At 37.6% G+C, this 12,460-nt stretch overlaps 2 protein-coding genes across 7 annotated transcripts in view; one reads left to right on the top strand and one right to left on the bottom strand.

The window, feature by feature from the left end:
- rsrp1 (arginine/serine-rich protein 1) overlaps nucleotides 1-12,460 on the top strand; it is a 209,980-nt gene that overhangs the window by 26,727 nt on the left and 170,793 nt on the right. The window lies entirely within an intron of this gene.
- The window catches only part of akt3a (v-akt murine thymoma viral oncogene homolog 3a), a 99,363-nt gene that overhangs the window by 62,245 nt on the left and 24,658 nt on the right, over nucleotides 1-12,460 (bottom strand). The gene's annotated exons all lie outside the window — the stretch shown is intronic.

Genomic DNA, 12,460 nt, shown 5'->3' with positions numbered 1-12,460 from the left:
AAAACAATGTATAGTGTAGAGTTTTCAAAACCTTTATATCTGAATGCACTGAGCTGTACATAGGCATGATATTTTTTTACATTTATATGCACCACTGTTCAAAAGTTTGGGGTTAATAAGTTTTTGTTGTTGTTGTTGTTGTTGTTTTAATAAATAATTCTTTTTATTTAGCAAGTAAGCATTAAATTGATCAAAAGTGACAATGAAGACTTAGCCTAAATTACAAAATATTATTTTTATACTATTTTCAAATAAAAGCTGTTATTTTGAACTTTCCATTCATCAAAGAATCGTGAAAAGAAAATTTAACACGGTTTCCACAAAAAACATTAAGTAGTGCTCCTTTAGGTTTCTTGAGCACCAAATCAGCATATTAGAATGATTTCTGAAGGATCATGTGACACTGAAGAACGGAGTAATGATGCTGAAAATTCAGCTTTGCCATCAAAGGAATAAATTACGTTTTAAAATATTTTAAAGTATAATAATATTTCACAATATTCCTGTTTTTACTATATTTTTATTAAATAAATGCAGCCTTGGTGAGCATAACTTCTTAAAAAAACATTAAAAAGTCTTATAAAACCCAAACCTTTGAATGGTAGTGGAGTTAATAAAACTATCAAGTGGCAAGTCAGTTTCCCAGGTACTTAAAACAGCTTAAAAGCTGAAGTGTACAATTTCTGATGCAATTGCATTAACACTAAGCAAAAATAATTTTTTAAACATATTTCAAGAACACACCTCTTGTCTACTATTGGCCAGACAAACAGATAGACCCATGCTAAACTCATGCCATTGGTTTAGCCTGTTCTGATACTGTGTCAGAACAATAGACCATTCTTTTGACTTTTCAACCAACTTCTTAACCAACAAATTGCTTTTATATTTATTTTTAAGCTAAGATAAAAGCATTTCAGCAAATGTTTTTTGTAAAAATATGTTTGTGGTATTAGGCACATCATGCTGAGGAGAGATGATTGGTGGTTTTATTGTTGTTACTTAGGGCAGACTTCCTTCATTGAAACCCTGAAAGCTGTATAACGGCAGTTGCACTTCCTGACACTGAGACAGTGAGATCTTGTGGTTTCTGAGAGTAGGACAACAGCTAGTCCAAAACACAGCAGCCCGACTAACAGGAAGTGAGAAACAAAGAGGTGAAGAGACAGTTTATGAAGCAACAGTGATACAATGGATTTAAACATGCTGTTGTTGACCAACCTGAGGTTTTCAAGAATCTAACAGACAACCTTGTTCTCCAAACATCATTCTATTCAATCAATTCTCATGACAGTAGGACACTTGTGAGTTACAGGTTCATCAGTGGAAGCCAGAGTACCTCAAACACATTACGTTTCCTTGGTGCTGCCTGGAAACAATAGATGAGGATGTGCTTTGCATGTGCGTTGTAGGTGCTAATCTTCAAGCACCTGGATTGAAGAGGGAATTGAGACTTCCAGGAAACATACTATTCTAAGGCTTATTAGTAGTTGTAAAAACAAACAATACTGTAATCATACTCACTTTTTGCGTTATAAACGTGACACCTTTAACGACCACAGTAAAATTAAAAAAAAGTTTAAAAAAATAGTCATCCACAAACTACTACAGATCACTACACCAACTTTATTTCTCCGTAGATCCCCAGCTGCCACCTGGCCAGCATTCCTCCCTCAAAACTGCTTTTGTGCTTTCCTCTGTAGTGCGCTGGCGAAAGAGCCGTCTGGCACCCCTACAAGGGACACTAGGAAACGACAAAGACTGCTCATTTCAATGCATCCGTTTTTTCAGTGGTAACACTCACTTTAGCTAATAGCTCTGGTGATTTAAAGCCCACAGGACCTTTAGAGGACTTTATCAAGTCTACAACAACAAAAGTCCATAAAAATAAGCCCGAAGAATTTGTATTTACAACAACGAAGGAATATTTAGACATCAACGTCAAACCGTGCAAGACTCTTAGGTTCTTGAGAGAAACGTGGTACGTCAAGCAACACCAAACAATGCACAAGTGAAACTGTTTGTGTTGTGAATTCAGACACTTAAAGGGAACAATAGAGTCGAACTCTGGAAGACTAAGCATCTCCTTGGCAACGTCATGTGGCGCATAATGCAGCAGAATTCCGGGCACTTAACGCACACTTTTGGCACATGAGTTGGCTGAGAGCAGATGCGCCACGGCGCCCTTGGAAAGGGGTTAACCCCATCCCAGACACACTGTACAGGAGTGAAGGAGGCCCAAGTGGGCTTAATCCTTACAGAGGCCCAGCTTTTTGTCTGCTGTCCATTATTATTGATATGGCCCCTTCGCTTAGTGCCATCTGTGGGCTTTATACATCCGGCTGCCCGCTTTGTTCCTGGAGGAGCTGTTATTCAAAAGGGGTCCGTGTGCAAGAAGCAGGTCGGCCCTTTCGGCGCTAAGGGGAGCTGTCCCATCTCGTCTCTCTAGGGGCCTACCCACCCTCTCTAGACCTCGTCGCGAGGCCACAACAGCCCGGCAGCTGCCATGCAGCTCCAAAGCCAGGCCCAGACAAGGTGATGTGACAGGGGGGCCCAACCTGCCTAAATGATGCAGCTGGGTCAGCCATTAGAGGCAGGGTGCTCCTCATGGGGTAGTGGATGTTAGAGCCTGCGCCTGTTTATCCACGCGATAGGATTTGTGATGGAGCAGTTGAATAAACAACTGTGTAAATGAAGTCGCACTACTGAATAGAACAGCAGGGTTAAACTGAACATCCTGTGCAGTTAATGCTGATTCCTTATCCCCAGGGAGCAGCCCAAGTCTGATTTGCAATGCAAAAAATGAATATGGTATTAGAGAAGAGCGACTGAAGAAGTATTTAAAAAGGAACAAAACGACTCAATAGTCATCAGTGGAAGTTCAGCATATTCCCGTCACGCTTTCCTGATTCAGGACTCCAGACCTTTGGAGCGATCTGTATGAGACTTCAATCTTCAAGCGTGAAGTGAGTGCTGCAGCAGAGTATACAGCAATAATAATCCTGGCTAAAAATAGCCCCCCACAGATAGAGGCACATATCAAAACAGCTAGCTTAGTGCGCTTGATAAAAACACCATGTCAAAATCCTTCAATATACTATAATGTTCTATTCTCTCTAGTGCTCTGTAGTTTAATTCTGTCTGATTTCACACCGTGGTTTCTTCGAAAGCAACATCAAGTTGGAATGGTGACCTAGCGCAGACTGGACGCTGGTGTACTAGAATCTGGAAAAGCCCAACATGCGAGTTCCTGTAGCTCAACTGGTACACAATGAGCAAAGTTGCTAGTTTGACTCCCAGGGAAAACAGCCACCGATAAAAATGTATACCTTAAATGCACTGAATTCAAAGTCGCATTGGATATTAAAGAAAATGATTAAAATTCAGGTCAATACTGACGAGGCGATAATTATTTTCATGTCACAGCTAAAAACTAATAAAAAGCCTGTATTCTATATTATTTTGTCTAAACAAAACAATTGTAAATATCAAATCGTAAAATAAATCAATAGTTTAAGTTCTACAAGTGAATTTAGGCATCAAATTTATTATATATACACAATATTATATTCATTTTAAGATTTGCTAAAGATTTAACAGTATTATTAAATTAAATTAATTATTATATTAAAGATTAACTTTAAGAACGTTCAATGAAAGCAAATGTCATATGAATGTAAAAATAGAGCGAATAAGCATGGACAATAAATTATATAATACAAAAAAAAAAAAAAAAAAAAACACTAATATTGATGGATATGGTACCACTCTATATTGTTCACTCAAATATGTACATGTGCCAGTATTCTTTTAATTACATTTTTATGCAATTCTCAGTTTATTATGTCTAACAATTTTATCAAGAGTAACTGCTACAACAAAGGTGAAACTTATAAATATGAATATGAATAAGTATACAAACTGGATTTGGAAACATTGTACAACTGGGGATGTTTTATTGTCCTTAATTTTCAGCATAAAAAGTCAGCATCAAATGAAAATTCACCCCATGTTCTAAATGCACGCTATAGATCTTATTGTGAACGATTCATAAATGTGCATGTTTCTTTTTTTTTTTTTTGACCTTGTAATGTTTAAATCAAAATGTTATAATTCTGTCTTCTCAGGTTATGTATGCAGGATTTTTCCAATAATTTAGTCTGCATCCAATCATTAACCAATAGATAGATCCCACCATACTTTTTTTTTCCTCAATAATCCTTTTCACTTGGATGTACGACAAAATACAAGAGAAAAGATGTTTCGCTACTTAAATTTCATCACAACTTTTATCTTGATACAGTCACTTTGAGTGTGCCTCATCTTAAAGTGGAATTCTGGAAACACAATGACAAAGAAGCACTTTTTCAGAAGAGACACACTGTAAATTTATTTTGCCATTCAAGCCCTTCTAGAAGAACAGCAATGGCCTATATTGGTTAATATTACATGAGTGCTCCTCAAAATACTACCTGATGTCTAAGAACGCTGAGCTCGATGTTCCGATGTACTGTGATGCGTCTCAAATATACACACACCCTTAAGGGACCTTGCAGGCTCTCTCGGAGCACTCTAGACTTTTAAGTCTACAGCAGAGCCTTAAGTATTCAGAAAGCCTCCCGGCCAAAGAGAACGACAGGGATCAGTCTGACAATACTGGGACAACAAAATAACGAGATGATGAAGTCTGCTTGTGAAAGAAAAACAGTCAAACAACAGGAAAATAAATGTGTGACATGGCCTATTTACTAGAACTACATAGGCTACGTTCACACTGTCAGTTTTTGGGACTGACAACCACATTAACTTACAGGTTTGATTCTCGAAATGTCCTGAGCCACGAGTTCATGTGTCAAATCTTCATTAAAGGGATAGTTCACCAAAAAATGAAAATCTGCGGTTAATTTACTCAACTTCAGGCCATCTACGATGTAGATGTATTATTTTTTCAGTAGAACATTAAAGATTTTTAGCTGAAACCGTGGTCCTTGGTGATTTATAAAATGCAAGTCAATGGCTACAGTCACTTTGAGAATAAAAAAACAAACAAACAAACAGGCAAAGCAAAATTAATACCCATGGCTCCTGACAATACATTGAGGTCTTATGAAGAAAAATGAACATAATTTAAAACATTATTACCTGTAATCCATAGCCTCTGCAAACAGCCTTAAGCACATTCACGACAGTCTGAAGTGCAAGCTTCCTGTCGCATAATGACGTTGGGAATCTGTAAAAAAATCAGTCTTCCTGATTGAGATCGCACAAGCGAACGTGATCTTAATTTTTTTAAATAGGTTGTGGCATCCAGGATAAGCACGAATCCATTTTGATGAACAACATAACACGTGTGTCTTCTCTCTACGTTGTAAACGAACACAGCGTCAGCTCACGTACGAGTTTGCTCCCCGCATACGTCATTATGCGACAGGAAGTTTGCGCTCCAGACTGCCATGAACACGCTCAGCACCGTTTTTATCTAAAAATCTTCTTTACTGTTATACTGAGGAAAAAAAGACACCTCCATCTTGGAGAGCCTGAGGGTTACTAAATTAACAGCAATTTTTCATTTTTTCATCCTTTAATCGACAGCAGCTTTTATATCTGGGCGGAGAGTGGAGCATTGAGTCGCGTGTAGAACACAAAACTGACAGGAGCAGCTCCGGTGAAGAAGACTGGATCTAAAACCTTCAGATGACACACAGCTCACATCTCCATTGCTGTAAGTTACCGAAAGCGAAACCACACACGAAAACCCACAACACACATTTGTGCAGCGCAGACGTTACAGAAAACTAGTTGTCCAGTCCAGTTCCGTTAACACAGTGCACATTTTCCGAGAATGCAGTTGTGAGTCTTGAAAATTTACTGATGCGAGTTCCGGTTATATGCGGTTGTCACTCCCGTAAATAACTAAACTGTGTGTGAAAGCAACCATAATAAGGACTCAAAAACAGGAATAACCATATTCTGTTGCTGTGTGAAAGTGGCATTAGTATTGAATACATATTTACATTTAGTTTTTTGTTTACATAATAATAACCTTGATGACAGTGTGATGCTAGCAGGGAAGTAATGAACATGGCTGAAACAAAGTCAGAATAAAGGCACATCTGGTGAATAACCTTCAGCGGCACAAGATGCGTGATAGAAAGTGACAGTGGATCATACCATGCTGTGACTGTGAGAGGAGTGACATATCACCGCGCACGGCCCCTGCAGCCTGCTGGGATGGACACATGTTGTAGGGTCAAGTGACCTGAAGGTCCCTGTAGCTAATACTTCAAACATTAGTAGAAAATCCTATGGGAAGATACTGAAATACACAGTTTTTCTAATCAGCAAATCAGGGAAGTATAATTTTACTGTTACAATCTGCCCATAAATCAAAATGGCATCTTAATTATTATGAGATAAATATGTTTATTTTGAGTTAATAAACTCATTCAGCAGTAATACAAAGTAACACATTATACACATTATTTATCACATACCATTAAAACTGCCATGAGAAACACAAAAAAAAAAAAAAAAAATATATTGAGGGCTTTCAGATGATCAATGCATTAAAAATATAAATCATAAATGTTTTTAATACAAATTATTTTATTATTTAATTTAGTTATATTTTTTGTTTTTTATTTACTGTGTTATATAATTTAATGTGTTTAATTTTAATTTAATGTGTAATAAACAACATTTACCAGTGTCACTCACCATTTTACAAGAAAAAAAAATGTTTAAAATAAAATAATAAAAATTCAGCTTGAAAGCATTTCTGTTTCATCTCCGGTACAGGAGGAAAACAGCTTCCTGATGGCTTTCACAATGAGTGCATTTCCTCTGCGCTCTCTCTTCATCATCTCACTCTCTCTTGCGCTTTTTCCTTCCTGCCAAGCGAATTAGATCAGTTAAGAAGGAGGCGTGGCTCCCTCAGGCATTGCCCCATGGGATTCTGAGGTTTCACAGCTTAATGGACTCTCTTCCTTCAGCCTAACCTCAAATGACTACACATTTCTGGAAAGAGGGATTTCCCAAGAAAGCTTTCCAAGAGAGACTACATGTGCCTGATCAGTGAGAAGGTGAAGACAGGGCGAAAGTTCATAAGATGTCTTGCACCTGTCAGCAGTTTTAATCTTCCTAAATGCAAATAAACGGTGTGAACAAGGTTCTAGGATATTCATAACTTGAAAATCACAAGGTGCCAAGTGTTTAAATCAACATTGAGGAACCTTGCTTTAGGATGAACGCAAAAATGTGTCCCATTATTTCAGATGTTCAAAGCATGTTGAGGCTACGTTCACACAGCAGAATATGGTTGTCTATACAGTTTGGTTATAAAATGACATTAATGTGATCTTGTGCATGTGAGGTGTTTATGATGATCAATGATTATGACAATAAAAACAAAAATCCCAGCAAAGGCAGTCCTCCTATTGATTGAACAAATTAATTATACCCATTTCTGAACAAACTTTGATTACCAAATTTTATCAAAGTGACTTATGACTTAGAATCAAATGTTGAGAATGAGTTTGGTTGAATAGAAAAAGAATCTCCTACAATTAACAAACAGCAAGAGTTATTATTAGTGAGGCTGGAGGCTTGAAATTCATTATTATCTGTCATCTATGGTCAAAAGTATTCCTCAAGGCTATTTTCAGAAAGGGATTGACTTCTGATCCTGTTTTTACGGGCAATTTGAACATCACACGTCAGTAAATACGGCTGTCATTGACTGTGCGACCGTAGCCAATGAGTAAATGAAGGTTATATTGCCTTGATAGACCATCATGTTACTGAAGGCTTGGAGATGCACAAATGAAGTTGGCAGATGATATCTGCGAGCTCAGGTTGGGAAACACTCAAGAGCTCAAGCAGGTAAGGTGAGCAGAGCAGGTAAGCAGATCCTGGACAGCAGGTTGGCCCGGGTCAACACTTCTCCTCCAGTAAAGGACTGCCTTCAAGCACTCTCAAATACACCAACGTGATCTGTGCTAAGAGCTTCCCATCTGCCATTAAGCTTTGCCATCACAATAATAAATTACATTAAAATAGAAAACAGCTTTTTTAAATAACTATCATATTTCACAAAACTAGGGGAACATAATGAACTTCTTTCAAAAACTTTTGAACAGTAGTGTACAAATCACTGTACGTTAAAGTCTTGCAGTAAGATATTAGAGTGACTACATGGGGAAAAGTTTTTTTTTTTTTTTTTTTTTTCTCTGAAAGTGTTAGATTAGTAAGAGGAGCCGTTCAGAGTCCCGGTGCTCTATATTGAGCGTGTGGTGCCACGGTTGCCAGGGGTCAATAAGGAACAGGCTGAACATTCGCTGCCCTCTAAATCAGAGCAGGACAGCTACTGACGTAAATGGAGCGGCACAGGGAATTTAGCATTAGCCTGAGTCTATGGTACCTAGAGAAGGCCTTTCAGTGACTGCAGCGTGAAGACAATAGCATGTAGTTGATTGTTTGTGTAAGACCAAACACTACAGAACTCCACTGCTCATTAACCTGAGACATCACAGCTGGAGTCTCCCCCCGACTTAATGCGAAGCTGAATAATACAGCACACTTCAGTTATTCAGAGACCTACAGGCTTATTTATGTTTGTATATTTGCAGTGGGGATGGGAGAGAGAGTATATATATGTATATAAGAGAGAGAGAGACTGCTGATCCACCACAAGCTCTACTGAGTAGTCACAGTTAGATGTGATAAACCCACAGAAGGCAACACACACTTTTACTTAGTCAAAGCTGAATAGGCAAAACAGCCTTTTACTTTCAAATAAGTTGAGTATTCAAAGCAACACTGAACCAACATTTACATTAGGCGTCACAGGTTTACTAGACTAATAATGAATTTGGCCATACCAAAAAAAAAAAAAAAAAAAAAAAAAAGAATTGTTGGTTTAACTTAAAAAATTAAGTTACCTGGTTGCCTTAAAATTTTGAGTTCATTGAAATTAAAAATTGGAGTTAATACAATGAAGGCGATTGGTTTAATCAACAGAAACTCAAAATATTATGTTATCTGAACCACATTAATTATCTAAGTTGATTTGACAAAAGAAAAAATGTTGTGATAACAAATCATGAAAATATTTTTTTACAGTGTACAGGGGGGTGTATTTCCCAAAAGCATTGTTAGCTAACTATGGTCGTTGTTAACAACAAAGTTTAACTATTCAGTGTTTTCCGAAACCATAGTTCTATAGAACATTTGCAAACAACATCACAAAGTTGTATGTTTGGAACTACAGCTCTCAACCTGTGGATAGAAGCATAGTTTCTATGTATTTAGCATGACATGTGGACTTAAACAGTTTACACTCTTCAGCAAAATATCTTTCATTTATTATACAAATTTCATTCTAAATCAAAGCATGGTCAAGAGAATGAAAGTGCCATTTTTGAAGAGTGCATTGGCCGAATGTGCTCTAGAACCTCGTGGAACCCTGGAGTATGATGTAAGAGGAAACCTCCTATTTAATCAATCATCTGGAATTAAAGCAAAACTGGAATAAAAGAACAAAAATAGTAAAGTAAACCTCCAATGTCATGTTCATTATTTACAGCAATAATCTGAAATTAATTCGATCTTGAATGATTAATTAGCATAAGTTATTACTCCACCACTTGCACGATGATGACATCATTAACAACAGTTAAATATTGTTGAATGTGGTTCGAACAACAAATGTGAAACAAAGGTCCATTCAGCATTATCAGCAGCTTTATCATGTTGCTCAGGTGCCAATTACCCTCCTCCATCCCCAGCTCCTCCTCTCGTCCAGTCAGCACTTGGCCTCTGATATGAATCAGACTCATTTTTCTCGAATCATGCTGTTATATTAAATTATTGTCATTAAGAACATTAATGATATCTGCATATGTTGGTTCTGTTCTGTTACTCTAAGGGGGGGTTATCCACGCTAGGCTGCATGGATGGGCAGGGAGTTCTTACCCAGAACAGGACCATACCGCCAATCCAAACTGTATGCTAATTGTCAATCATCTTTGACGATAGTGGTCCTGACAGAAATAATCATTATGTGTCACTTTGACAGACTGACTTGTAAAGTTCCTCTTTTTAATTCATGTATTTTCACATGAGTGCTTTCTATTTAAATCTAATTCATCCTTTACTGTGGTAATGTTTGTAAAGTTGCAAAACGCAATTTACTAAAATTCACTAAAATTCTGCAATAATTCAATAATTTGTAAAATACTACTACTACTACTACTACTAATAATAATAATAATAATTTAATTTATTCAAACTAAATACATTTACATTTGGATAAAATAAATTTAAAAACCAAAATGTTGCCAGAGACACAGCCAGACGAGTAGTGCGCATGCTGCCACAATTCGCGCTCATTCATGATCCCACTTACTCCTTCTTCCCTTATCGTCTTGCTCCATTTCTGTTAATAAAATGGCAGAAATAAAAATGAAAAATGACTCTCAGATGTTTTCTTCTTCCTGCATCTTCACAAAGACCAATCAAACCAATTGCAATGTGCAACAGTCTTCCAGAGACAGAGAGAAACCTGGCCACCTGGCCAAACATGTCCCTTTAGATCAGTGCTAAGGTTATCAACTTGTAACATGTATCTGCAGAACAGCAAGCGTCGTAAATTTGACAGGTCCCTCAATCTCTAATGACCCTGTATGAGTGCTCCTGAACAGCAGCCACCAGGCCAACGCCGTGATGGATGTGTGTGCGGCCTGAGCTCTTGTTTTGAGTCGGGCTGCCTGCAGTGGCTAAAGCCTGCTAGCAGGGCCTGTCCTTGTACCTCTAGTCATCACTTTAGCTGGTGCGTAAACAAGTTGACAGGCATGGCCAGTGGGCCGTGCTGGACACCCATGCCCTGCTGAAACACAAACACACACACATCAACAGCAGCACCAGCAGCTGATTCCGTCCTTCCGGATGGCAGCAGCAGCCCTATCGATCGATGAGCCCCATGCTGTCTGCATGCTGATATGAGGTCCGGCCTGTCCCCGCGTCGCTCTTTACAGAGGAAATCTTCCCGCCACAGTAATGGGCCAGTAAACTTTTAGTGCTCCGGCGATTGAAATTTAAAGCCTAGTCTTTTATAAGGGCGAGAGCCGGCAAAGTGAGGAGGGATGGTGAGCAGATCCTCCTCCCCTGCAAATTTTATACCAGGTGCTTCCAGCTCTTCTTGTGCTATCTAAATTCTATTTTCTGGCCAGGACTGGAATAGAAATTGCACTGTGGGTGAGAGGAGATGAAGGTAATTTAATGTGAGGGTAATGGTGATGGTCACAGCGGCCACCCAGGCAACTGAAGGCTGCAGCTGAGATGATGTGTATTTTTTTTGGGGGAGTGTGTGTGAGCACAAAGAAGTGAGCGAAAGGACAAGCAGAAAAAACAAACACACACAATGGCTGAATGATTTGATATTGCGATTGATTTTTTCCAAACATTTCAAATTGTTTGTAAAAACTTTGTCACAGTTTTAACAAATTCGTGTTTTTGGAGTTTACATGGAAACGATAACTGTATCATTTTCAAATACTTGCACATTCAATCCCGTTTTCAAAAGTTTGCGTTTTCAGGCCACCAAAATGTTGTCTAAATGAATAGCCAATTTGCAATTTTTCCATTTTTAGTTGAAAATGTTGTCATGTAAACAGCCCCTCTGTGTTTCTTCTTACTGTCCATACAATAGATGTTCATGTTAACAAACATTTTTCAGTGAACCACCAATTTAAATCTAGCCTATTTTCACATTAAGATTCAAAAATGGCACATCACATTTGGTAACTTCAGACTTGGTAGTTGACGTGTCAATGAACTGTCAATGTATGGAAAGAAACTCTTCTTTTATGTTTGGAACAAAGGTGAGTAAATAGCTTTTTGGTAAGGTCATTTTATGTCATTAAAATTTTTGAGTGAACTGCTGCCAGTAGAAAAGGGTTACTCTTTAATGGTGTTCATATTTGATTCCTCGTCAAAAGAACCAAAATCATATATATATATATATATTAGTATATTACTTTTATTAAAACACTGCAAAACATAAAATAAAGCACTAAGCCATATAGCGATTTCATGATTGTGAACTAATCCAGTGAATATTAGTTCAAAACGACTAAAGCTTTTTAACTAAACTGAAATAAACTCTACAGAAATAAGAAATTAGCTAGCACCAGATCTTATAAACATGATACAGAAATCTGTAGGAGACATATTGGCCAATATTGATGGCTGATAGCTATTTCCATGGTATTATGACTGATAACCAACATTATTTATGTATGCATGTATGTATTAATTTATTTATAATTGTGAAAAAAATAAATGTAGTACAAAGAGTGCAACACGAGTTATTCGCCAAAAATTAATACTAAAGTTAAAGCAAACCATGAGTTTGCAGATTTTGTGCCCTACCAGATATTACTGATAAAAATAAAAAAAAGTG

The sequence above is a fragment of the Ctenopharyngodon idella genome, chromosome 13, assembly GCF_019924925.1.
Source record: "Ctenopharyngodon idella isolate HZGC_01 chromosome 13, HZGC01, whole genome shotgun sequence".
In the NCBI taxonomy this organism is placed as follows: Eukaryota; Metazoa; Chordata; class Actinopteri; order Cypriniformes; family Xenocyprididae; genus Ctenopharyngodon; species Ctenopharyngodon idella.
This window is presented reverse-complemented; position numbering and strand designations above follow the sequence as displayed.